Raw genomic sequence first — 25000 nt, forward strand, 5'->3', positions numbered from 1 at the left:
GCTGATGACTCTCTTGTCCCAGACAGCATTGGTTTCCCCGTCTGTTTCATCTGACCAGGGATAATCATCAGAAGTTACCTCAGAGAATGGATCTAATTGCATGTGATAAGGGATTTATCATTCACCCTTCCTTACTCCCTCTTCAGTTGATTCTTTGAGTGATGGGGTTTTGATTCCTTTTTGACACCAATTTTCTGAGTCTGTGCTTTGGGATTTGCAGGAGGCCAGAAGCCCACTGCTAGAAAATCAGTGTGTTTCTGTTTGGTATCTCAAACGAGACCTATACCTTTATTTTCTGTGGATATTCCTGCAATCCTTTATTTGTGCAATTTGCTCACTTCTGGTGTGGCCAGAAATTATAACAATTAGCATGTAGTTTGTCAGACATTTCTGGTTGTTTGCCTTTGAATCCATCCTTTGCTTCCCATTTTGCAGTAAAACAATTTTTGAAAGCTATATTTTATATTAGGCCCCTAAGGAAGCCTATTCCTCCTTTTCCTCCGTGGACCTTAATTTCATTTTTGAGAAATGAACTCCATTTCCCTTTGAGCTTACAGTTCACTGCATTGTATTTAGAAAATCATACTGCTGGTGGCTGTTACTTCTGCCAAGAGAGTCTCTGAACTGTAGGCACTCAGGGCAGTCCCACCTTTATTTCACAAAGGGGCAGAGTCCTTTCTTTGTACTAATATTTCCTTTATATCCAAGGTGGTTAATGATTTGTCCTTGAATCAATTAATTCTTCTGCCTCCTTTTTTCTCTTATCTACAAAAATGCCAGCGAGAGTCTTCTCCACAACTTGAATTTACATAGCTCAGGAATTACCTAGATAAGACTAAAGATGTCAGGATGTCTGAACAGCTTTTTTGCTTGTTTTCATCCTAGGAAATTGGATTTGGCTGTTTCCAAGTAACCATCTCATCCTGGACCTTGAAGGCCATTTCCTTTTGTTCTTTGCATGGTAAACAGGTTTCCTCTTCTGTTTTCTACCGGGGAGGCCAGCTGTTTGGGTGCTTTTTTGAAAGGTCTGGATACTAGAGCCATTTTAGAAACTGCTACTTGGTCTTCCCTGCACACATTTACTAAACATTACAAGTCTCATGTAATTTCTAGGGCCAGGGTAGTTTTTGCCAGAGTCATCCTTCATGGGTTCTTGGAGGGCTTCTCAGTGTCTTCCTCCTCTCGTACTCTCTAGTAGCTTTGTGTAAAGAATACCACGCCAGTGATAAGGAAGGAACATAGTATAGTTTGAAGAACTTAGCTTAACAGTAGATGTATTCTGTCCCAACCTCCTTCCCACTATTGTTCTCATTTGCCTACCTTGTGACCACAGGGGTCCTACTTATTCTTCTTAGTTTCTTTCTTCCACTTCTTCCCTTCCGAGATGTACATTTTGTGCTTCGCCTCTTGGGTTGTCGTAGTTCTTCTGGGGCAGTTCATTTTAGAGGATTAGGTGTTCATATGTCGCATATGTTCCTTACACCTTGGGAGTAAGACATATGTCTGATATACGGCACCTGGAAAGCTATAAAGGCTTTGGTATGTTGGCCAGACATTCAGCTATCCTTGGCAGGATATCCCAGATGTAAAGAACACTGTAAGTGAAAAGTAGGACATCTACTATTACAGTAAGTTCTTCCTCACCTGTATTTTCTAATTCAGTCAGTGTATGTCAGTGATGTAAAGAGTGTGCCGGTCAGTCATCATCAAATCTTTTCTTTGCAAAATATTTTTATTCATTTTATAATACAGTTAACTTAACAGTATAGTAAGAAGAAAAAAAACAAACTATATACAATGTCCATAACAACTAAAAAAGCAGTATATGTAGGAGAACACTTAATACTTCAGACAGTTTTGTCCAAGCAATTAAATGATGAGTTGTGTTGTTAGTCCTTGCTTTTATAGTAGCAATCTCATTCTTACAAGTATATTTCACAAGATGAATAAACTCAACTTTAAAGACGGGAGTAGATTGGGATTTCCAATTTTTAGTAACAATTTTCCTTGCTATAGAAAGGAGAGACCATAGTAAAAATGTTTGGTTTTTAGGAATGACTTCAGGAACATTGAAAAGGACAAGGGGGTCAGAAATTATACAGTTGTCATTCCTTAGAGCTTTACAAAGATATTTAAAGTCTAACAGAAATGGGGAAATTATTTTGCATTTAACAACCATATGTATCCAGTCAGCATCAGGGTTGTTCACATCTCCAGCATTTCATTTCATCTTGTACATTATTGCTAGTCTGTGTGGAGTGAAATCTTTCTTGCTGTGCATTACTTAGCTGAATGTTACTCACAGCAGTTATTCAGCCTACTTCCAACAATAGAATTTGTTTTAAATCTAACTTACTGTTTAAATAGATGATTATTGTCTGCCACTGACTACTTCTGAATAGTTTGTAGTAAAGGCTAATAATTCTGTGATGTATAGCAACCCCCCCTCCCCATGGATTTCCATTCTTAGTGTTTGTTCTGCCTCAGGCCTCAATCCAACATGAAGTCTTGACCATGTTGTGCTTAATTCACTCTGAGGACAAGTCTGTAGAAGGCATCTGTTTCACCAGGAGTTTGTATTTAAAAAGGAGTGAAGGTTTCGTTTTTCTCTGTTATCCATCGAAGTCTGTAGGAGCCTTCTTCCTAAGAAAAAGCATAACAATAAGCGGGGAAAGCATCAGGAGACTGAGGGCATTTCAGATATCTCTGGTTTCTCTGTTTCTGGTAGCCTGGTGGCATGTTTGCAGCCCTCACCTGCAGATCCAGTTTCATCTGAAGCCAATGGCATTACTGATTTGTAGTTGCCCAAGTTTTTTTTGTGTGTCTTCCCAGAAAAATGGATCTGATAAGCTTCCTGATCCTTTAGTGCTGGAGCTGTGCATTGGTGATATCAGGAAAAAAGGCAGGCTCCCCACTTTTCTTGTCTTCAAGGAGGCTTCTTATGACTGCATTGAGGTCTCTCTCCAGTGCTTGTGACCTGATGCTATACCAGGGAGGCATTTCCCAAGTTGCGTCACAAAACAATGAAACAGATTGATGCCTGCCTTCTTGCCACTTATTGGGCTACCACCAAGGACCTACCAAGTCTCTGTCATTGAATTACTATCTGAAACGGGGCACTCAAGTATCACAATTAGGACCAAGTCGCTTCTTATTTTTAAATAAACTGAAATAAGAATCACTCTGAATCTAATGACACACACTAGTGATTTGCTCCTCCTCTGCTAGGATACCACATCCAAAAATCCACAGCTCAAACCCTGAACTGACTTTACATTACTTTGGTACTTGATTTCTCACAGCAATTTATTGATAAACACTACTAAACTAAATCAGCAAGCATTACTTTTGCTACATTGCAAAACTAATTTCTCTAATTTTTATAGGGAGACCCACAAAAAGCAACACCAGTCAGGTCTCGCAGCAGAAATAGCAAGGTGTTTTGTTCTTCTCAAAGATTGTATGAAAAGCATTACAAAAAATGAAGAGCATTATCACATCCCGTAAAGGAACCCATAAACTTTGGCTGACCTCTAAAGCCAAATACAATTCTAAATTCTTCTGTAGCTACATTAGGAAACTGAAAAATAATACCTAGAATTGCTCATAACTTATTCATAATGGGGCCTGACACAACTGACATTGCCAGTATACTTGCAAACAAATTTAGTGACAACTTCATCCATAAGACTTCTATTCAAATCACTGAAATATCTGAATCCCTTTCTCCCCAATTATCTATAAAGATCATTTACCAAAAGCACTAACCAAGTCCAAAAATCCTTCCTCCATGGGACCTGGCAATATACCCGGTTATTAATGTTAAACATACCCTTGAAGAGACGCTACTCAAATTGTTTACCTTAAGTGTAGCTTAAGTTAAGCTACTGGTTTTGTCTCTAGTAAGTAGCACACAGTAGTGGTAATGCCCCTCCATAAAGGTGGTCTTACAACTGACACTGGGTAATTAATTATGAGCCCTATCTGCAAAGCCATGGAATTTATTCCAACTGACCGTAAGCAGTGACATATTGAATATTGTTGGACTTGGCTCCCACCAGTTTTTGTTTTGTTTTTGAAGGGTTGTTGTGTCTTTCAGCTTTTCCCGGTTAGGGGTCGCCACAGCGGAACTCCAGTACGCTAATGATTGGCATTAGATTTTTACGTGCCGAGTTGCCGGCCCTGACGCACAACCTTCAACGAAGGTACGTCCATTCACACATGTTTCCACACAGAAGACGCTCTAGCTGAGAATCAAACCGGACGTCTTATTGTGAGGCGACAATGCTACCGCAGCACCACCAGGGTAGATCCTGTTTATTTTGTCTGCCAAATTTCTTTGAAATGGTTAGAGTCTGCACATAAGGATCATGCAGTGCATGCAGCATGCCTTAATCTGGCTAAGGCCTTTGACACCATTCTCCATGCTGGCGTCATACAAAAGCTAAATGTTTAAAAATTAATCCATATGTGGTGAGATGGTAGCAAACTGCCTGAAAAAACACAGTGAAAGGCTGCATGTACTTCATAGAAAATACAAACGTGACTAGCAGTATCCCTCAGGGCTCTGTGCTGGGACCTCTCCCTTTTGGTATTTAATTCTCAGATCATCAGGCAGGAGACAAGACATCTGGCTAACACAGTTTGCAGACAGGTGCACACTGGGGGTTCTTGTTAAGTCACCCTCTGACATCCAAATCCACCCGAATGAACTCTACGCTTAGTAAACTCTCGATGTACTAAAAATGGATGCAAGCTAAATGCTAAAAAGTGTAGTTTCATCACTTTTGGTACACATTCCCTCCTATCACCATACTGTTTAGGCAACACACCTCTTCAAAATAAATGAAAATATAGTTGGGGACTTAAGTACTTGGGTTGATAGCTCCCACTCTTTTAACCCTCATGCAACAGTGGTTGTCAGGAAATCATTTTATTTTATCCCAGCTAATTGCTAAATTAATGTCATCAAGGTTTAAAGAGGTAGTCACACCTTGTACTCCGCATTGATCAGCCCAGTTAGAGTACAGCTCTCAATTTGAGATACATCTCATTAAACATATCCAACAATTAAAAATAACCGAGAAGTTCCTAACCGTAATGATTGCAGGTCTAAAATCCCTGAAATACCAAAAGAGGCTGAAAGATGTATCCCTTATTCAATGTCTTAGAGTTTTAAGGCAAGATCTCTGACTGATTACCATACCATTATAGACTTGACTATCCTGGACTTACTGTTTCTTCCAAACCTCTGGAATAACCCCCCCCCCTTTCATGTTAAGTTAAACATAAACTAGACTGGTGTCCACAAATGTACTCTAGGATTGACTGGTATGGCCCTTCTAGGTAAGGCAGGAATGGTCATGAGATTCAGTGGCCTTAGAATATCTGTGAATGTATAAGACCCCTATACTGTCCTTTGAATGCCACCCAGAGGCAACTTATACACATGGCTCTATCACAACTCTGGCTTTATAGTCTCAAACTTAGCACCTGGCGCCAGGAAATCCCATGAAAAAAATATGCTATTACCAAATTTAGAATATGCTGTTTTGACTTCCCTTCACTCTGATACAAACATCAATGTGCTGCAAATAACTGTGAATAAAATAAACAGATGTATTTTCTTAGCTGAACACATCCGTGCCAACTGTTGCAAAAATCACACTGGCTACCTGTTACTGAAAGAACAGCCGTACTATTTATCACAACAGTTTTTAAAATAAACCTACAACACCTGCTTGTATTATCTAAACCAGGGATCTCAAACTCAAATAACACTAGTGCTGTATAAATAGCAAACTCTGGCAAGGGCCATAATCTCCAAGACCATAAGAAATGTAGGCAGTGTAGCTAGAAAATAATTGTAGTTGTTTCCCTCATCAGTAATGTTGGTTTGAGGGCATCTTGAGGTTCAAGGGCCATAAGTTTGATTTATGTGAGCTAAACTGACAATTTCCACCCCTGGATATTCTTCAGAGGAAACCTTTATCATTTGTTAACCAGGTAAGAAGGCTGGTCCATGACCCCTTCAGCTATGACCTGGGCCTTAAAACAGTGTAACAAATGTGCACTCTAAAACATGAGAAAGGCAGACGTATTTACAATAAGCATGAAAAGAAGCAAATATAAAAACAGAGCATGATAAGAATGTGGTGGGAGCAGTTATTGGTATAATTAATATTACTGTTTCTGTGAGGAAGGAAGCTCATCTAACTGCACAATAATTTACTGTTTTCATGACAAAGAAAACTCCAAGTCCCTTCTCTGTCTGTAATCTCAACATCACACCTATAACACTGTAAATAATGAAAGCCCTTCTTGGTGGAGAGAGATGTAGAACATGTTTAGGAGCTGTTTGACAAATACGTGGCTTACTAGGGTGCATCAGAAATAAAACCTGCAGAGACTATGGAAAACAACCTGTCTGCAGGTGTAAGCAATTGATCTTGAGAGCTATAAGCATTTTGGTGCTGAGGGAAATACACAATTTAAAGGTAATATGGCAAGCAGTTCAGTGAACAAAGTATGACATTATTAGAAGTGAGTAAGAGACAGCAGCCTCCCTAGCAGCCTTAATACTTTTAATAGAACAGTGTATAATTATGTTTTATTTAAATATATCACACATTTGGGGGGGGGGGGGCTAAATGTTAATGTTTTCTGAAAGCATACAAGCTGTTTTTTCACATCTGGGAGGGGAATGGAGATAAGAAAGGAACAGACAACAATCAGTGCTTTGTGTGTGTGTGTGTGTGTGTGTGTGTGTGTGTGTGTGTGTGTGTGTGTGCCAGTATAAGTATCATCCTGTCAATGCCACACCTCCTAAGAAACCTTTTAGTTTGTGCTGCAAACTTTTAGGAGTAGTACGCACAGACAGACCTTCGCTGCAAGCTGTTACATTACAACAGGCCTATAATATACCACACTGTGTTGATCTGTCTAACAAACGGACACTTATAGTTACTGGCATTTAGTTGCAACAATGATTCATTACAACAACTATATATGCAGGTTAGGACTTAAATGAAGTGATGACTAGGTTTACTGTTTCAATCCCCCCACTGCACACCCTCCAGTCCTCTCCTCTGATCCACCACCCCCTTTTGGGCTCCCCATACCATGCACATTATTTTTTTCTTTCTTTTCTCACATTCTGCCTTACTCTCAGCTTTCTCAATAAACCATAACTTTCTATATGCTCTGAAGTGCATTTTGAAGGTTTTTTTTTTTTACACAACCTTTTCATCCACTAATGGCTTGAACAAAAGTATGATTAAGGAAAGAAATTCAGTGTTGCTGTTCAGCTTTAGTTTTTTTTTTTTTTTTTTTTTTTTTTTTGCATTCTTTCAGCACTCCTTTCCTGACCAAGACAGCACAGTAATAACCATTTAGGAAATAATTCAATTAAGCTGGTGCCCCCAAAGCCATAGGGGTTACATATGTGCCCTAGGATGCATTTTAGAGCATTTTCTCAGCATTTTACTCCAATGGTGGCCTAAACAAGAATCATGAAAAAGAAAAGAATTTCAGTCTTCTTTTTTTCTTTCAAGGAAGACATAAGTTGTGCCCAAGACTTAATGTTCAAAGCTGATAAATAGTAGCTCACAATAAACTAACAAGCCAGCTGTGGAAATACATAGGTCTTATCTGGGACTACTGCCTCCTTCCCTAACCCCCCACAAAAGACAGTCACTGCCTATACATCCTTCTGGTGTTAGACTAGGATGAAAGCAGAGGTTTAAATTGCCTTAGCCATATATTTCAAGTGACTGCTGATATATGTATACATAGCATGCTTTCTCTCCCCTAACCCTCAAAGTCAGCCACATGTATATGTGCCTGATGTGATTGTGAACATGATTTCAGTAATATATTCTACTTTGTTGCTGTTAGACAGCACTCCACACCTACACAAGCTATAGTAACCTTCTATCTGAAGTAGTTAACTTAATTTGGTCTGCAACCTGTGGGATACTGATCCGATCTCGGATCCGAGCTCCTAGCTCCTCCCCTTACCCATAATCCCCTGCCAACCCTGACAGACCTCAGATCTAGTTTGCCGCGCTTCTGAACAGCAGCTAGATTGCGAGCTCCTGGTTTTTTTAGTCAGGTAAGTCCTTGTTTCTTAAATTTCTACCTTTAAACTTGTGCGTGTTTTGTGTTGGTTAGGTTTCCCTTGTTATAACCTCATTTTTAAATAACCTTTTTAAATGTTAGTCAAATTTTTCCTCCCCATCCCTTGCTGGTCGTAGTCTGTGTTTGTGTTAGTGTGTTTGGGGCCTACTGAGTGAGTTTTTCTTTTAGTTTAATATGTCTGAGGCTCCAAAACCGATATTTTCTAAGTGCACCGAGTGTGGCCATAAGCTCTCCCCAGTGGATGGCCACACTTGGTGTGTCCGGTGCCTTGGGGTTGAACACCTCTCCTCTGGGTGTTCTATCTGCGCGACGTTCAACCCCAGGGCACTGAAGGACCGGAGGTCAAAGCTGATCCTAGCGGGACTCTTGCCCCCAGATTCGGCTTCGGCCTCCGGTGCTTCTGTGGCCTCCTCCCAGGCTTCAGTGGGGGCCACTCCTGCCTCTCTCCCCCCGGCAGGGACTCAAACTCCCGCTTCTGCGCTGGAGGAGAGGGAGGCCAGGAAAGAAAAAAGGAGGGAGAAGCACCACAAACAGCAGGCTGAGGCCTCCGCTTCGGCCCTCCCCGGCTAAGCGGGCTTCTCCCTCCAGGGCTTCTAGGTCTCCACCTTCTCGGCTCCGGTCTCCATGCTTCTCACGGGGACCCGAGGAGGAGGAGACCCGATCTCTGTCGAGGTCATCGAGGCGGCACTCCCGGCCAGCCTCGGTGGCCTCGTCGAGATCCACCAGTAGCCTTTTGGATGCAGATTTGGACCGGATGATGCGAAGGTTCATCCAGGTCCAGCTGCAGATTGGAGTGCTCATGCCCCCCCCTCTGGGGGGGAGCTCAACACCCTTCTTTGCCCCGATAGCTCCTTCTCCCACCCGCTTCCCTGGTTCGGAGCGCTCGGAGCCGGGCAACGTTGGAGCCGGGGGTGGGTCGGCACCAACAGTATCGGGTACTTCGGCTCTGACTCTTCCTTCGAGTCTGTCGGAACCGAGCTCTCGGAGCCGTGGTCTGAGCTTTGGATCCGAGGGGGTCTGTGTGCCTTCGGCTCTGTCCAGGTCGGAGCACACTGGTCCTTCGGATCCGATGCTATCTGTGCCGGTTCTGATCCATCCATCGGATCCGGGCGAGGGTCTGCTCTCAGATCCTAGACAGAGCGGCTCTCCCTCGGCCTTCGATGTGGTGGAGAGGGCTCTGTTGAGTGCATCCAGGCCCCCGGTCCTTGCTTCGGTTCCATCCCGCACTCCTCCTTGGTTGGGTCAGGCTTCCATCACCCGGCCACAGGGACAGCCTGCTTTGACATCTCAGGTCGTTCCCCTGGAACAAGACATGGCTGGTGAGACATCCTCGGACAGCCCCCCGAGGATGTTCCTCTCAAGCAAAAGTGCAAGAGGAGGCACGTGGACTCACCCGAGCCCTTGACAGAAGACCTGGATTTGGATGAGGGGGGAGGCTCCCCAAGGTCACCCCCTCCCCCGAAGATGTCTCCTTTGGAGACATCATGGAAATGCTTAGGATAGGGGGGGTCCGCCCCCAAGGCTTCCTCGGACGAATCCGTGTTCCTGGAGGCGTTCGAAGCAGGCCCATCTACCTCTTGGGTGTCCCCTCCGGCCGACCCCTTAGTGGACCTTATTACCACTATGGCGTGGAAGGAGCCGGACACTGTGGAGCCAGTCCCCAAATGTCCAGACAGAATTCTAAGCTCCCCCACTGAGAAGTCCCATTGGAGCAAGGGACCCCCCGTAGATGCCATGTTGGTGGCGGCAGCCACCAAGAGGGAGTTGGCCCAAGAGAGTCCCTCGGTCCATCCCCCGAGCAAGGAGTCTCGCTCGATGGACCATCTTGGGAAGCGGGTCTTTAGTTCAGTGACCTTCGCTGTAAGGTCCCTGAACTACATGGCACATGTGATACGGCTGCAGCGAGACCTTATTAAAGAGTACTCATCGCCCCCGGAGTCCATGTCGGCGGAGGACAAACAGTTGTACTTCACTCGCATGGCCACTCTTAGGTCTATATCCAACACCTCTATGCGGCATGTATCCCACGCTACAGAGGGAGCCGCTAGAGCCAGCGGAGCAGGCCTAGTTATGAGGTGTCAGGCCTGGCTCCGACATTGTGATTTCGTGGAACCCTTCAAGGCGTCCTTTGCGAATGCCCCTTTAGATGGTTCTGCCTTATTTGGCAAGACAGTTCGAGAGACTTTAGCCCAGAGCGAAAAGAACGGGAAGGCGTCTGCCATCAGAGTCCGCTTCTCTGCTCCCCAGAGGTCCTTCTCCAGGAACCAAAAGGGACAGAAGAAGATGTGGTTCCGAAAGTCGCAACTGTCCCAGTCCGCTCCGGACTCCCAGTCCTTCCACGGCAGTGGAGGACAGGGTGGACGCCGCCTTAGAGGCAGATGGGGCCCGAAGAACTTTGGGTCCAGAGAAACCTTCTCTGATCGGCCCACGCAGCAACCCTGAGGGGTTGCCCGACTGCTCCACTCTGGAGGCAGTCGGGGGGTGCTTCTCGAGGCACCTGGCAGCTTGGGAGGTGCTTTGTATCATATCCAAGGGATACAGAATTCCCCTTTCTTACATTCCCTACACCCCCGAACACCTCCCCAATGTTCCGCCCAATCAGAGGGAGGCTGCAGCTGCAGCTGCAGAAATTCGGCAGATTTTCGAAAAAGGAGCTATCCAGCACGTCCCCCCAGGCCAGTCCGGATCGGGTTATTACTCCAGGTTCTTTTTGGTGCCAAAAAAGACGGGGGACCTAAGGCCCATCCTCGATCTTTCCCTACTAAATCTGTCAGTAACCAAAGAAAAGTTCCGGATGGTCACTCTTCAATCTATTCTCCCCCTCTTGCGGGAGAACGACTGGATGTGCTCGATAGACCTCAAGGACGCGTACTACCACATATTGATGGACGTGCCATCCAGGAGGTTTCTCCGCTTCCGGCTGGGAGCCAGTCATTATCAATTCAGGGTCCTTCCCTTTGGTCTCACCTCAGCCCCCAGGGTGTTCACCAAGGTATTAACAGTGATAGCGGCCCACCTGAGACTCCAGGGAATGCAGGTTTTCCCATACCTGGACGACTGGCTCCTCACCGCCCCAACAAGGCATCTACTATGCTTAGCCAGGGACTACTTCCTCAACCTTGCTCCGCAACTAGGGATCTCTATAAACTCAGACAAGTCCTCTCTCACCCCGACTCAGGTGATAGATTTTATCGGGGCCAGACTGGACACCAACAGGCAACTAGTCTTCCTAACTCCCGACCGGTTGCACACATTGAGGGCACATGTGCGGGCCATCTTTCAATCTTCGAAACCTCCGGCGGGATTGGTTCTGAGGGCCCTGGGGTCCATGGCAGCCGCAATAAACCTTCTTCCCATGGCGCGTCTGAACATGAGGATTTTATAGTGGACTCTGCAAGTCCAATGGTCCCTTCATCTCTACCCCTTGAGTCATCCCATTTCTCTCAGCAGGGCCTGCAAGAGGGCTCTCGTTTGGTGGCTTCAGTCGCCGGACCTCCAGGCGGGACGCCCTTTGCCACGGCCCCCCTCTCGCCACGGTGACCACGGATGCCACTGTGACCACGGATGCCTCTCGTCTTGGGTGGGGGGGCATTATTCGGGCAGGATGGTCCAAAGCACGTGGAACGATTCAGAGACCTTATTGCACATAAATGTTCTAGAGATGAGGGCAGTGCTGTTGTCGTTGCAAGCACTTCAGAGCCTTCTGCCTGCAGGAACAATTGCAATCCAGACAGACAGTATGTCTGTGGTATGGTATATCAACAAACAAGGGGGAACCAGGCCTTACCCACTCTGTCGAGAAGCCATGAGAGTGTGGGAATGGGCGATCTCCACCAACCGCTTTCTCATTGCAACGCACATTCCGGGACGGACCAACATCCTGGTGGACTGAGTCGCACCATCCCTTCACCTTACGAGTGGTTCCTCAATCTCAAGTAGCAAGTCAAATTTTTGCCGTTTGTGGGCAGCCCTGTTGCGATCTCTTCGCATCTCCCTCAAACACGAAATGCAACAATTACTTCGCTCTCATTCCCCCTGCCAGAGAATCCCCGAGGGAAGCCTTGGTGTGCATGCTTGGCCATCCAGTCTTCTCTAGCCTACCCTCCTCTTCCCCTCATGCTGAAACTCCTAAAGAAAGCCAGTCGGTTGGGGAGCAGGATGATCCTCATTGCCCCATTCTGGCCTCGCCAAGCTTGGTTCCCTTACCTCTGGTCTCATCGACTGAATCCGCCCTGGATTCTAGATCCCCTTCTGGATCTAATTTCCCACCCCCTGGGGCTCCCACTTCCCGACCTGGTCAGCCTCAAGCTTATGGCTTGGCTGCTCCAGTTCCACTTGTAGCTAGGAGGTATCTCATCTCCAGTTAAAACTATCCTAGTAGCAGCGCACAAGCCCTCTACTAGGCAGGTCTATGGTAGTAAATGGAAGAGTTTCTCTATCTGGGCGGAACGCCATATTTTGGATCCTTTTACAGCCCCCTTGCCTGCGGTGCTGGATTTTCTTTCAGGTCTTTTTAATGGCGGAGCTAGCTGTTCTACGGTTAAGGTTCAGTTAGCAGCTATCTTTCATTATCACGTAGGTACTGAAATGGGTCCTTTGATTACTACAAAATTGTGCAAAATGTTCCTAAAGGGCACCTTTCTACTTAGGCCTCCAATAAAGGAAGCGGTACCTCCATGGGATTTGACCTTGGTATTACAAGCCCTGACGGCCCCTCCCTTCGAACCGGCGGCTTCAGTAGACCTCAAATATTTGTCTTGGAAAACAGCCTTTCTAGTGGCTATTACTTGAGCCAGGAGAGTATCTGAATTACAAGCTCTTTCTGTCAAACCCCCATACTTAGCCTTTCACAAGGATAGGGTTTACCTCAGGACCAATCCCTCCTTCCTCCCGAAGGTAGTTTCTGAATCTAATATTAACCAATCTATCAATTTGCCGGTCTTCTTTCCTAACTACCAGAACAAAGGGGAGTACAGATTACATTCTTTGGACGTACATAGACAACTTAGATTTTACATTCGTAGAACATCTGGTCATAGACAATCCGACCAGCTGTTCGTCTCCTTTGCCAAATGTAATCTAAGTAAACCAGTCTCGAAAGTTTCCTTATCGAAATGGATTTTACAGTGTATCATCACAGCATATCAAAATTCCGGCAGGCCCGCACCTCAAGGAGTTTGTGCCCACTCAACTAGGGCTATGGCTACATCTTCCGCCTTTAAATCCAGGGTTTCCTTGGATGATATCTGTTCAGCAGCCACTTGGGCCTCATCTCATATCTTCATTAATCATTATAAATTGGACATTATCTCCAGAGGGAGAACTTCTTTTGGCTCCGCAGTGCTCCGGAATATCCTTCCATGAAGGCCGCCCAAGGTTTAGGTAGCTGGGGACTCTGTTCCACAGGTTGCAGACCAAATGAAGTTAACTACTTCAGATTAAGAAGTTATGTACTCACCATAACGTTCCATCTGAGTAGGTAAACTTCATTTGTCTGCAACCGTTCCCCCCCCCCCTCTGTCCCCCTGACCTTCAGATGTGTTTCATGACATATAGTGATGTACCATTTCTGATAATGTACTTAGTTATCTACCATAGTGCTTGAGGGCAAACTTGATCTGAGGACAGTCAAGGTTGGCAGGGGATTATGGATAAGGGGAGGAGCTAGGAGCTCGGATCTAAGCTTAGTAAAGTTGCCGGCTCGGATCCGTATCCCACAGGTTGCAGACAAATGAAGTTTACCTACTCAGATGAAACGTTATGGTGAGTACATAACTTCTTATTTTACACCTCTGAGGTCTATGAGAAAAGTAAATAAACAATGACCACACTGTCCTCAGCTCAATCACAAGCCATAATGACTTCATGTGCACACCTCTAAGATTTGACTGTGATGAAAATTAAAGTTGTAATAACCACACAATCCCCAGATCCCCAGCAACTTTCTGTACTCTCACATTTGAGCAGGCCTAGTTTTAGAATGGGTGTGGTTGAAACCAGAGGCTATTATTAGCATTATCCTAAAAGGTTTGTATCTCAGCATTGTTCAGGTTAAACAGCTCAATCAGAAAACTGATACATTTTTTGTCCTCATTTTTCTTCAGTCAGCAGTAGCTTTTGTGGGGGTCCCCACAGAGTCAAGGATGGTTAAGGGAGCCCCCAGTATCCATTTATACAGTCTGTTGAGGGGGGCCACCAGACTCCAAGAAGATCTGTCTGAAATATTCTGTGATATATCTTATGTCTTACTTTTGAAATATAATTACTTGTTAAGTACATTTTTTTACTGATGCCCAGAAGAATAATGTCTGTGTCCTGGCATTTTTGGGTGCATGCACATACAAAACTCAGTGATATTTTTACATATACACAAGCATAAGCCATAACAGTCCTAGTTTTGTAGTTATTTCATCAAATAGCAATATATTTTGCAACACTGGTACTGCCACACCAGATCAGTGACTGGTGTTTAGCAGCCGTCAAATAGCAGCAGGGGTAAGTCACTAATTTACCTCATTGAGCAGTAATACATACTGTTCCTGATTTCACAGACCTTCCCTGATTTTTTCATATTTGCTTTCTCCTTCGGAAAAAGTTTGATTTGCTGGTAAATCATTCACGATTACAAACAGTCAATCAATCCAGACATCTGAGTTTCATACTTATAGTCCAAAAATACATGTTGATGCAAAAGACGTTGTTCTACTAACTTTTTAAGTGCATTAGAGTAAATATTTAAAATGTAGTCCTGATTCTGAACCTTTATTCTATTATTTTTGGGATTGTCCTGAATTCTTAAAACTCCCTGAAAGAGAAAACCATCTCTGATTATCAGAAGTATCAGCTCTTCTTAAAATCCAAAATTTAAACCAAGATGAGTCACTCTGGGCTGCTAATCTCTCTAGTGCATACCTTGCTGATATTCATTATCAGCTTCATCCTAACAGGGTCATATCACAGCCCTGTTCAGGTTAAAGAGCATAATTAGTAAATTAATGCATTTTTTTCTTCCTCATTTTTCCCCAACCTGCAGCAGCTTTTGTGGGGCCCCCACACAGTCAAGGATGATTAATGGGGCCCCCTGCAGCCACGGGTATAGCAAGTGGAGAAAATGTCCAACCGCAGGATTTAACTAAGCCACCGGCATTACGTCAGTGGTAAAATATCTAAAAGAATTCTGATGCCTGTTACTTGACAAAATACTGTTACTACAACCAGAAATATCTTTGAATTGTAAAGGAGATATAAATAAGAGTTATCCATGTGGTTTATTAAGTATACAAGAATGCTATGCTAGCTTTTGTTGGTTTTACAGACATGTAACAAAATATCAGGATACGATAACTTGCTGTGGTTGAGGGCCCCCAGTGTCCGCAGGATTTGCTGGTGCCTAAAGCTGGCTATGGGTAACACAAGTTGTATAAATACACATTAAAACACTGTCATGTACAGTCGGTGGGAGCAGTAGTTTTTTATCATACTGGATACTCTGTTCAAATTATTTTGGGAAAATAAATGGTCTTACAGGAAAATACAAGAAAGAGGGAATATTGAATTAAGAAATGCAGAATGCAAATAGCAATGCTGCAGGCGAACTTATTTGGAGAGAAATCAGCATGCGAATTTGATAAAGAATTTCAAGAATGATAGTCAGCAGAATATTGGGGGCAAAGGAAAAGGGGGAGTAATTATATTAATTGCTAAAAGGACTCCAATAGTGAAACGGGAGGAGAAAAAAGATAATGGTAGATTTCTGGTAGTAAAGTGGCTTTTGACAAAGGATGAGGTTTAAGCTGACGTATTAATATTCCATCAAAAACTGCTATTGTAGAGCTTATGAAATTTTTGGGAGAAATAATCAGCGTTCAGCAAGGGATATTATTTTCAGGTAGGGAGTGGAACTTGATTTGCAATATTGAGGATGTAGCAGGGAGGCCTAGACGGGAAAATATAACAAAAGAGGGCAGAGTTCTGAAGAAGTTTATGAAAATATTGGTATGGAATATATGATTTCAATAATAGGAACTCGGGCAGAATTTACAAATTATTTCCCAAGGTACAATAACTGGGCTACACAGGAACATTTGCATTTAACTGAAAGTTTCAAGAAACACCCAATAACTATTTCTGGTCATGCATCAGTGCAAACCAAGATAAAAATGCAGGGTAATGAAGTAAAAATAAGGCACTTGCGCTTTCCCACCGACCTGTTAAAAAGAGGAATTTAAGGAACAGGTAGTGGAAATTGAGAGTTATTAGGGAAGGTAGAAATGTCTTCAGAATTTATAGATTGTGAGTGGGATAAAATGAAAATGAAGCTTAAAAAACAAGGTAGAAATAGAGAAAGAGCTATGGTTACTAAGTAGTAAGAATTACTTAAAGCAGCTTTCAAAGGTTAAAGTATTGCAGAATAATAAGGGGGATCTCAGAACAAGAAGAGGGACAAATGCATTGTGTTAGAGTAAATAAGGGAGTATCTGGATAATATACATGAGTTTAGAAAGATTGGTCTTAAGTAACTATTTTCTTGCTAATAACTCCAGAGCACTAAAAACTTTTAGCACAACAACTTCGGTAGCAGAAAGAAGAAACTTAGAGTGCCTATAACAAAAAGAAAAATCACAGATCATGTAGAGGTTTTAGAGATATTTTGGAAATTTTATGAAAATTTATATAAAATGTGGAAATCAAGATTTGTATAAAGCAGGTAAATGTGTAAATCAGGAAAGAGCACAAATGAAACTTGTTTATGGGTGGCTTAATTATGCCAAGGTTAAAGGTAGACGAGGTTCAGCAACTAACAAACTAGGGGGGAATGAGATAAAAACGGTGATGCATAATCAGTGGTGTCTTTTCGTATCACTGTTGTGGTATTCTTTACTAAAGGGATTCCCTGCCAAGTGTAGACCAATGTCTGGCCAACATACCCAAAGCATTAGGATTTTATAGACATTGTATGTCACTCCCACGCTCCCCACAAGGATCGTCACGCGTAGTGTCTCTTCATTTGGGTGCTTTTCACAACCATATAAAGTGTTCCATCTGCCAAGCATTTGTCCCAAAGACCCTACATAGTTATCTCTCCTCCCTGTCCATTTACCTGGAGAACCAACATCTTAATTTGTTAGTGCAGTGTGCTATGGTGGAATCTTTCTGTCCTGAAGGTCAGCCACCTACCAAGAAAAAGGCCAAAAGAGTCCGATCTGATTTGGCAGCTGTCCCTCCTCCCCTGGATATCTCTCTTGAAGCTGGTGAAAGCCCAGAGAATTGTGTGGATGTCCTTCAAGGATGCATCTGCAGTCCTTACATATGGGTTGTCCTGCCTCAGGCAGCCCTTCGGTCGGCCGGATTCCAAAGTCTGGGTCCGGCATCGGCTGATGTCGCCCTCTTCCCCGACGTCAGAGCGCCTGGGGTATAAAAGGGTCAGCCGACGCCATCTTCCTCAGTCTTTCTTGCCGCGCGGTGCCCGAAGCAGAAGCAGTTCGCAAGTGCCGGTCGGCCAGCTCCTGTGATTTCAGCTACCGAAGTCTTCAAAAAAGCTAAGTACCCCGTTGGGGACTCTTTCTTGCCTCAGCCCATGTCAGATCAAACGGTTAAAGTTAATAATTGTTTAAAATGTGGGAAACAAATACCTCATAAGGATTTCCACTCTTACTGTTTACCTTGCCTAGGCCCAGACCACGACGTCTCAGCCTGTACAGCCTGTGCTTCCTTCAATAGACGCTCTCTTAGGCGTCGGGCAGAGTTTGCAGAGGAATTTTTTGGGCAAATTTACTGTTATAAAATGCCGTCGGAGCTTCCGACAGCTCATTTACCCAAAAAACGTAAGGAGAAGGACCGACACACGCGGTCCGCGGTTCCGGCCGACTCCACGCCCCGGCCTACCGCTAGTGTCTCGGTCTCTGCTGAAACCGAATCTTTACAGATTCCGACCGACGACACCACACAGCCGGTACCTTCACTACCGGAGGCTTCCTCTGGGTCGGTCTTACAATTACCTTCTGAATCCGGTGCTCCGGAGATATCCGACACCATTTCTGTGGATAAAACTACCCCAGCACGTGGGGCAGCCAGGCCTCCTATATCCATGTCCATTAAGGCCTTTACTCGTGCTAAAGCTGCTAAACAGCCAAAATCTCTCCCTCCCAAGGCTACTCCTCAGGGATCCTCTACAGGTTCACAAATTTTAAGCTTAGCTGAGGACCTTATCTCCTTAATCAGGGGCACTCAGCCACACCCAGACAGGGGTTCTCAATCTCCTCCAGGCAAAAGGCCCAGGGTTGAGCAGACGGATCCCCAGTCCTCTGATGAGGCCTCAGATGACTCTGCCCTTTCAGATTACCAGGAGGAGGCCTTTCCGGCCTACGAGGATTCTGATGCAGAGGAATCTATTCCCTCGGCCTCCCCCCCTGAAGAGTTGTCCTTTGAGGAGACCCTTCACTCCATGAGAGAGCATTTTAAGTGGCAAGGCCAGGAATTCTCTGATTCCAGGAAGAGGTTAAGGACTTTCTTGCATTTACCTCAGCATAGACCTTTGGCTATTCCTCCTGTTTTAAATGTCATAGAGGATGTGTACTCCGAGTCTAGTATTTCCCCAGACTCCCTCCCTCCGGCTCCTGTCAAACCCGACAGGTACTACAGGGTCCCGGACACACACCTATTCCTTTACAAGGGCCACTCAGCTGACCCAGAAACTATTTCCCAGGGGCCTAAAGGGGTTGCAACCTCCACTACTAAGAACCCACTTCCTTCTGAAAGGGAATCCAGGGCCTTAGAGAGATGGGGTAAAAAAGTGTACACTTCTTCCACTCTTTCTATGAGAGCATTGAATTGTCAATTCCATATGATACAGTATCAAGAATATCTGTTAGATGAATTGCATAAAAAACTAACCTCACCTGAACCCCTAGATCGCAAGGCACTTCAGGATCTGGTGCATAACTCCCAGCAGGTTAGCAACCATATCTACTGCAACCATATCGAAGCCAGCATGGATCAGACTTCTCACACATCCTCGGAGGCTCTGCAGACATCCACCCCGGATGTTGAGGGGGAACCTCACATGATTATTTCAGGGGGACCAAGGGAGATTCTGCAGGTACTGGTTTGAGAGGAGATTCCTGCTATGTTGAGTGTAGGCAAGGGTCTGAACCTCCTTGGATGTTTAGGGCAGACATCCCTCAAAAGAAAAAAAAAGCATATTATGATGTCAGTTTTCATTCATCCCTCAACAGTTGGGTTCAGCTCCGACCCTCGGATCAGGCTGTGCCATTATTTTCAGCTCATGGCCACTAACAAACTCTCAAGCTCTTCCCTTGCCCATAATGTTCTGTCCCCTAACATACCTCAGATCTCATTTGCCACTTTAATGTTTTAGTGTAGTTATTTTGGAGAGAAGTCCAATTTCATTTTCCGTGTTTATATCTTTCCATTTTTTAATACATTTCTTCTATTGTAGCTTCTGAAAAGCCCTCAAGATTCAAAGAAATGTCAGCAATGCGGGCACAAATTTTCAGATGTTCATGTTTTATGCATCTATTGCCTAGACTCAGAACACCTTCAGACAGTCTGAAAAAATTATAAGCCCTTTACTCCCTGGGCCATCGCTCTCCGGAAAAATAAGCTAATTCTTAAAGGCTTGCTATCTTCCTCCTTTTCTTGAAGCTGTATCTGGAGCTCAACCCCCCCCCCACCACCACCACCAAACAATTAATAAAAGGAGGTTTCTGGAAAGCATTCAGGTTCATCTGGATCCTCAACCCTATCCTCTAATCTGATGATGGAACCTCCTAGTAAAAAGCAAAAGAAATCTGATTTAATTTACCTAAGAAGTTATAAATATAAGCGTCATTGTGAGTAGAGTTTTTTCTGAAGAACTTTCGCAATTTAGTGGAACGAAAAACGTATTTTATTTTTGCGTTTAAAGTGAATAAACGGTGATAGTTAGAAAACATCACTTTTCTGGCATTTTTATGACAGAAAATCTGATTTAATACCTGCTCCTCCCCCAAAGCTAGCATCAGAAAGTAAATCGGTTTCCTTGAGTTCTAGCCTTCCATATCCGAAGTCATTCCCTGGGACCCGTTATTCCCCCACCATAGATTCGGCACACTCTCGGGTACCATCTCCTTTTTTTGGAATCCCACCGATGCTCCAGGTTTTCCTCCATGACATCTTCTCATTCTTGCAGAAGTCTGACTGAGGCTGATGTGGCTAGAATGATAAAGTTTCTCTCTGCGCAAATTCAGATAATTCTTCCGGCTCCTACCTCTTCGAGTCAGGAAGCCCTTACTAGTACTACACCACCAATCTCGTCTCCTCCTCTGACCCGACCTGTCATTTTGGATCTGCTGGATCTGAGTCTCCTGGGACCATCTGCATCTGATAGAAAGATCATAGCATCTTCTGCTCTAAGGGTATGGCTGATAGTACCAGCTCAGTGTTTCGGAGCCAGATGACTCTTGGAACCAAAGTGTCTGTGTCAGATCTGAGGTGTTAGTTCATAAGTAGGTACTAGGCTATTGGCCCTAGGGCCTATATAAGCCTAGCCAAACAGTACCCTGGCTTTTGCCAACCAAGAAAATTATTTTCCTGTGCCCCTGTCAAGCAGAGCCACAGAAGTAATCCCCGGGGTGAATTTCTTATCTCCCATCCAGTCATCAAGGTTTTTCTTGAAGAGTGCTAATGAGCTTTGTTTGATATAGATAGGTAGTTTGTTCGAGAGTATGGGAAGTCCCTCCAGCATGTTCTGTTTATTGTGGTGACAAGGTTTAGGTCCCTAGAGTGTGTAGCTCGGAGAGACTGGGATTTCTTTACGTGGAGCATGTCCAACAGCTCTGGGTTTGACATAGCTTTGTATGTTAGGCAGAGATGGCCTCTGAATAGGTGATATGCGACAGAGTAAAGCTGGAGTTTTTTTGAGATGGTCTGCGTAGGGCATCTGTTTGAGGCCGGTAATCCTCTTTGTGAGGTATTTCTGTGGCCTTTCCAGTTGTTTTAGATGTCTTGTGAGGTACACACCAAAAGGGGCGTTGTACTCTATAATGGGTCTAATGAGTGTTGAGTAGAGGGGAACAATGACCTCTCTTTTTCCTGGATGAGAAACCTTTTGTGATGGTGTGCTACGTAGAAGGATTTCCTGACTACTGTGGCGATGTGATTATCAAAGGAGAGACTACTGTCCACCTGTGTCCCAAGGTCTCTTATCACACTTTCGATGTTAAGTAGACTACCGGCTATGTGGTAGTTCATGCGTACAGAGTTTTTACCAAAAGGGATGACAATGCACTTTTTGGCATTGAGCTTGATGCCATGGCTTTGACACCAGGCATCCGTCTCATTGAGGCCCTTTTGTAGGATGTCCACATCGTTAGGAGTTTTGATTATGGCTCCTAGTTTGCAGTCATCTGCGAACTTTGTTAGCCAAAGACCGTCTGTATTTGCCTGTACTTCAGAGAAGTAGATACCAGACAGGAGAGGACCTAGGGCTGAACCCTGTGGTACTCCACTTGTCACTGGTCTGAAGTTGGATTTAGTCTGCTACTTTCACAATGTGGGTTCTGTCAGTGGGCCAGTTGGCAACCCATCTTGTGACATAGGGATTTATACCTAGTTTAGTGAGTTTGTCTATAATTCCAGAGTGGGGGATGTTGTCGGAAGCCTTGGCGAGATCTAGATAGGCTGTGTGAACCACCTGACCCTCATCTACGGCTTTGGTGACCTCTTCAAAGAAGTCTATCAGGTTTAGGAGACATGATCTGCCTTTTGCAAACCCGAACTGGGTAGGGTCCAGAGTTTGGAGATTACCAATGTCATTGTTTATAAGTTCCATGATGATATGCTCCATAGCCTTGCAGACCAGGCTCGTCAGGCTAATGGGGCAGTAGTTCCCAGGGTCAGTGGTGGCTCCCCCTTTGTGGAGTGGGAATAGCCATTCAATGGGCACAAAGCCTGAGGTGAGGCTATGATTGAACATGGTACTTAGGCGGGGTGCCAGTTCGTTCTGTAGTTCATGTAGAACGCAGCCTGGGATGTTGTCAGTTCCCATGGATGCTGTGTTCTTGGCTTTGGAGAGTGTTTTTTTTTACCTGTGCAGCCGTGATTACAGGTACTTGGCATTCTTCCAGTATAGAGATGGGCCTTTTAGGGGATGAGAGAGGGGTAAAGTTAGCACTGAACCTATCTGCCAGGATGTTGGTTCTGTATATTTAGTGCCATTGTGCTGTAACTCAGAGCAGATCTGAGTGTTGCTATTGAGATTCTTGACATAGCTATAGAATGTTTTGTGGTTGTCTTTAGAATCAGTGGCAATTTTGTTTTCGTAACTAGCATTGGAGGATTTTATGAGGGATCTCAGTGTCTTACTGAGGCTGACCACGGAGTTCCTCCAATCATGGGATTTCACTCTTTTTTTGCAACAGTTTCTTTCTTCTGTTGTAGAGTTTGTTTATAGAAGGGGACCACCAGATTGGCTTCCTTTTTTTGGAGGATAGCATCTTGGTTATGTTAGGGATTGCACGATCCATGCACTCGTGTAAGTGTTTATAAAGTGCAATTGTATAGGATTCAGCAGTCGTATCTCTATTGTCCATCAGCATGGGTGTCGTGAAGTTTGCCACTTCTGTCTTAAGAAGTGTGAAGTTGGCTTTGGAAAAGTTTTTTACGGTGGTTTCCCTAATGGGGGTGGGGGTGGGATGTTAATGTCTAGGGTGATTTGCTTGTGGTCGGATCTGACCAACGAGGAATTGACCTCTGGTGTGGAAGACCATGTTGGTAATGAATAGGTCTAGGATATTGCTGCCCCTTGTGGGGGTGTGGATAAGTTGATCCAAGGCGTTGGAATTTATGAATTCCAGAAAACGTTGAGCGCAAGAGTTGGTACATGGGTAGTTTTCCCAGTTAATGGTGGGGTAGTTGAAATTGCCCATTATTAGGGTGTTAGGTTGTACCCTAATATTTTCCACTGTATCAAGAAATGAGGAGTGGGAATCCTGGAGCATGGTGGGGGATCTGTAGCAAGCTACAATTTGCATTGCAGTCTTGCCCAGAGTTAGTTGCACTTGGATAATCTCAGATGCATTATGCTGAGCAACTAGCCTGGAGGTGTGTGGATATCCTTAATGAATATGGACACGCCTCCACCTTTAGTGCTTCGGTCCAGGTTAGGTAGCCGAAAGGTGTGGTATGAATTATAGCCTGGGTAGTGCAGGGGTGCTTTCTGGAGCCTTGAACCAGGTCTCTGAAACTGCACAGATGTCGATGTGCACCATTTTAAGGAGTGCCTCGAGTGAGTGCATTTTGAGGTTTAGACTTCTAGCATTAAGTAGCATTACCCTCAGATTTTGCTTGCTTGTACCTGTTACAGTGGTGAATTTGTCATTTGAATCTTGCCTAAAAAAGGCACTATAGGGGTGGCAAGAGCCTTAGCCAGTATCTGGAATCCCAAGGGTGACAGGTGCAGGCCATCTCTGGCAAAGCATCAAGGTTTGTCGGTCATGTCATCCCAGGCAGACAGATACTGGATCCTCTTAGAGTGACACCAGAAGCTTAGCCAATTGTTGAAGTCAATCATTTTGTCCTTGTACTGTGGTATCATTCTGGGTGATGGCAGGATGCTACTCAGGGCTAGGGTCATACCTGCCTGGGATACAAGATCAGAAACCTCCTCCATGTCTCAACTGAACTCAGAAGCTGTTTGAGCAGTCTCTGTCCCTTGGAGCTTCAGCTTTGGATAGGTCGGCTCCGACCTCTGCCTCAAGTGGATTGCCTTTGGGGCTGGGGGAGCCAATGGGGTGGAAGTGTGACTTCTTGGCTCCATCGAATTCCTACTCCCCAGAGCAATCTGCCTTTGAAGTGGTGACGAGAGTGTTCTCTGCTTCAGCAGGGCAGATGGTTCCTTCCCCCTCAGATCTCCCCTCTGGATCCCATACGTCTCTGTGCCTTGAGGCCCGTCATTCTACTCCACAGGGACAGCCAGCCCAAAGTCTTCAGGCTACCCAAAAGGGTATTACTATTCCTACACTTCTCCAGAACATCCCACCGAAGAAGTCCCTATGAAGAGGAAGTGCAAGAGGAGGCACTTGGACTCCCCTCAGGAGTCCGTCACTGAAGATACTCATTTCGATGATTGGGAAGGGTCTCCAAGACATCTAGCTGAAGACATTTCTTTTGGAAATTTCATAGAGATTCTTAAGCAGAAAAGGGGTGGTTGGTCTACCAGTAACCCTTCCGAAGAGGAGTCGATATTCCTGGAAGCCTTTGGGTCTGGTTCATCTACCTCCTGGGTGACTCTGCCCACTGGCAAGCTCATTGACTTTATCTCTAAGTGGGAGTGGAAAGAACCGGATACAGTCGAGACAATTCCGAAAATACAAGACTTGATTTTGGTACCACTTGCAGGAAGTGAGTTTTGGAGCAAGGGAATACCTGTAGATGCCATGGTCATGGCAGCAGTCAGGAAGAAAGAACTCAACGAAACAGAGTTCTTCTGTCCATCCCCTAACAGGGACTCAAGAGCATTGGACATATTTGGGAAGCATGTGTCTGCTTTAGTGACTTTTGCACTCAGATCGCTGAATTATTTGGCACACTTCACAAGATTACAGAGAGATCTGATTAAGGAACTTTCAAAAATACCTCTCTGGGGCCAGTACTTCTGAGGTTCAGTCTAGTGTGGCCTCAAGCTGGTTACCCTACTATTGATCACTAACTTGTCCAAGAGCCTTATCTCACATGTGGCTGAAGGTACCTCAAGAGCTGTGGGTTCAGGCGTTTCCATTAGGAGACTTGCCTGGATGCGCTTATGTGACTTTGCGGAGCCCTTCCAGTCCTCTTTCGTCAATGCACCATTTGACAGAAGCTC

At 44.7% G+C, this 25000-nt stretch overlaps 1 protein-coding gene across 1 annotated transcript in view; it reads left to right on the forward strand.

Moving 5' to 3' along the window:
• KIF15 (kinesin family member 15) overlaps nt 1-25000 on the forward strand; it is a 2415358-nt gene that overhangs the window by 1848437 nt on the left and 541921 nt on the right. The gene's annotated exons all lie outside the window — the stretch shown is intronic.

Source organism: Protopterus annectens, chromosome 3.part0 (assembly GCF_019279795.1).
Source record: "Protopterus annectens isolate FY-2018-M chromosome 3.part0, PAN1.0, whole genome shotgun sequence".
Classification (NCBI taxonomy): domain Eukaryota; kingdom Metazoa; phylum Chordata; order Ceratodontiformes; family Protopteridae; genus Protopterus; species Protopterus annectens.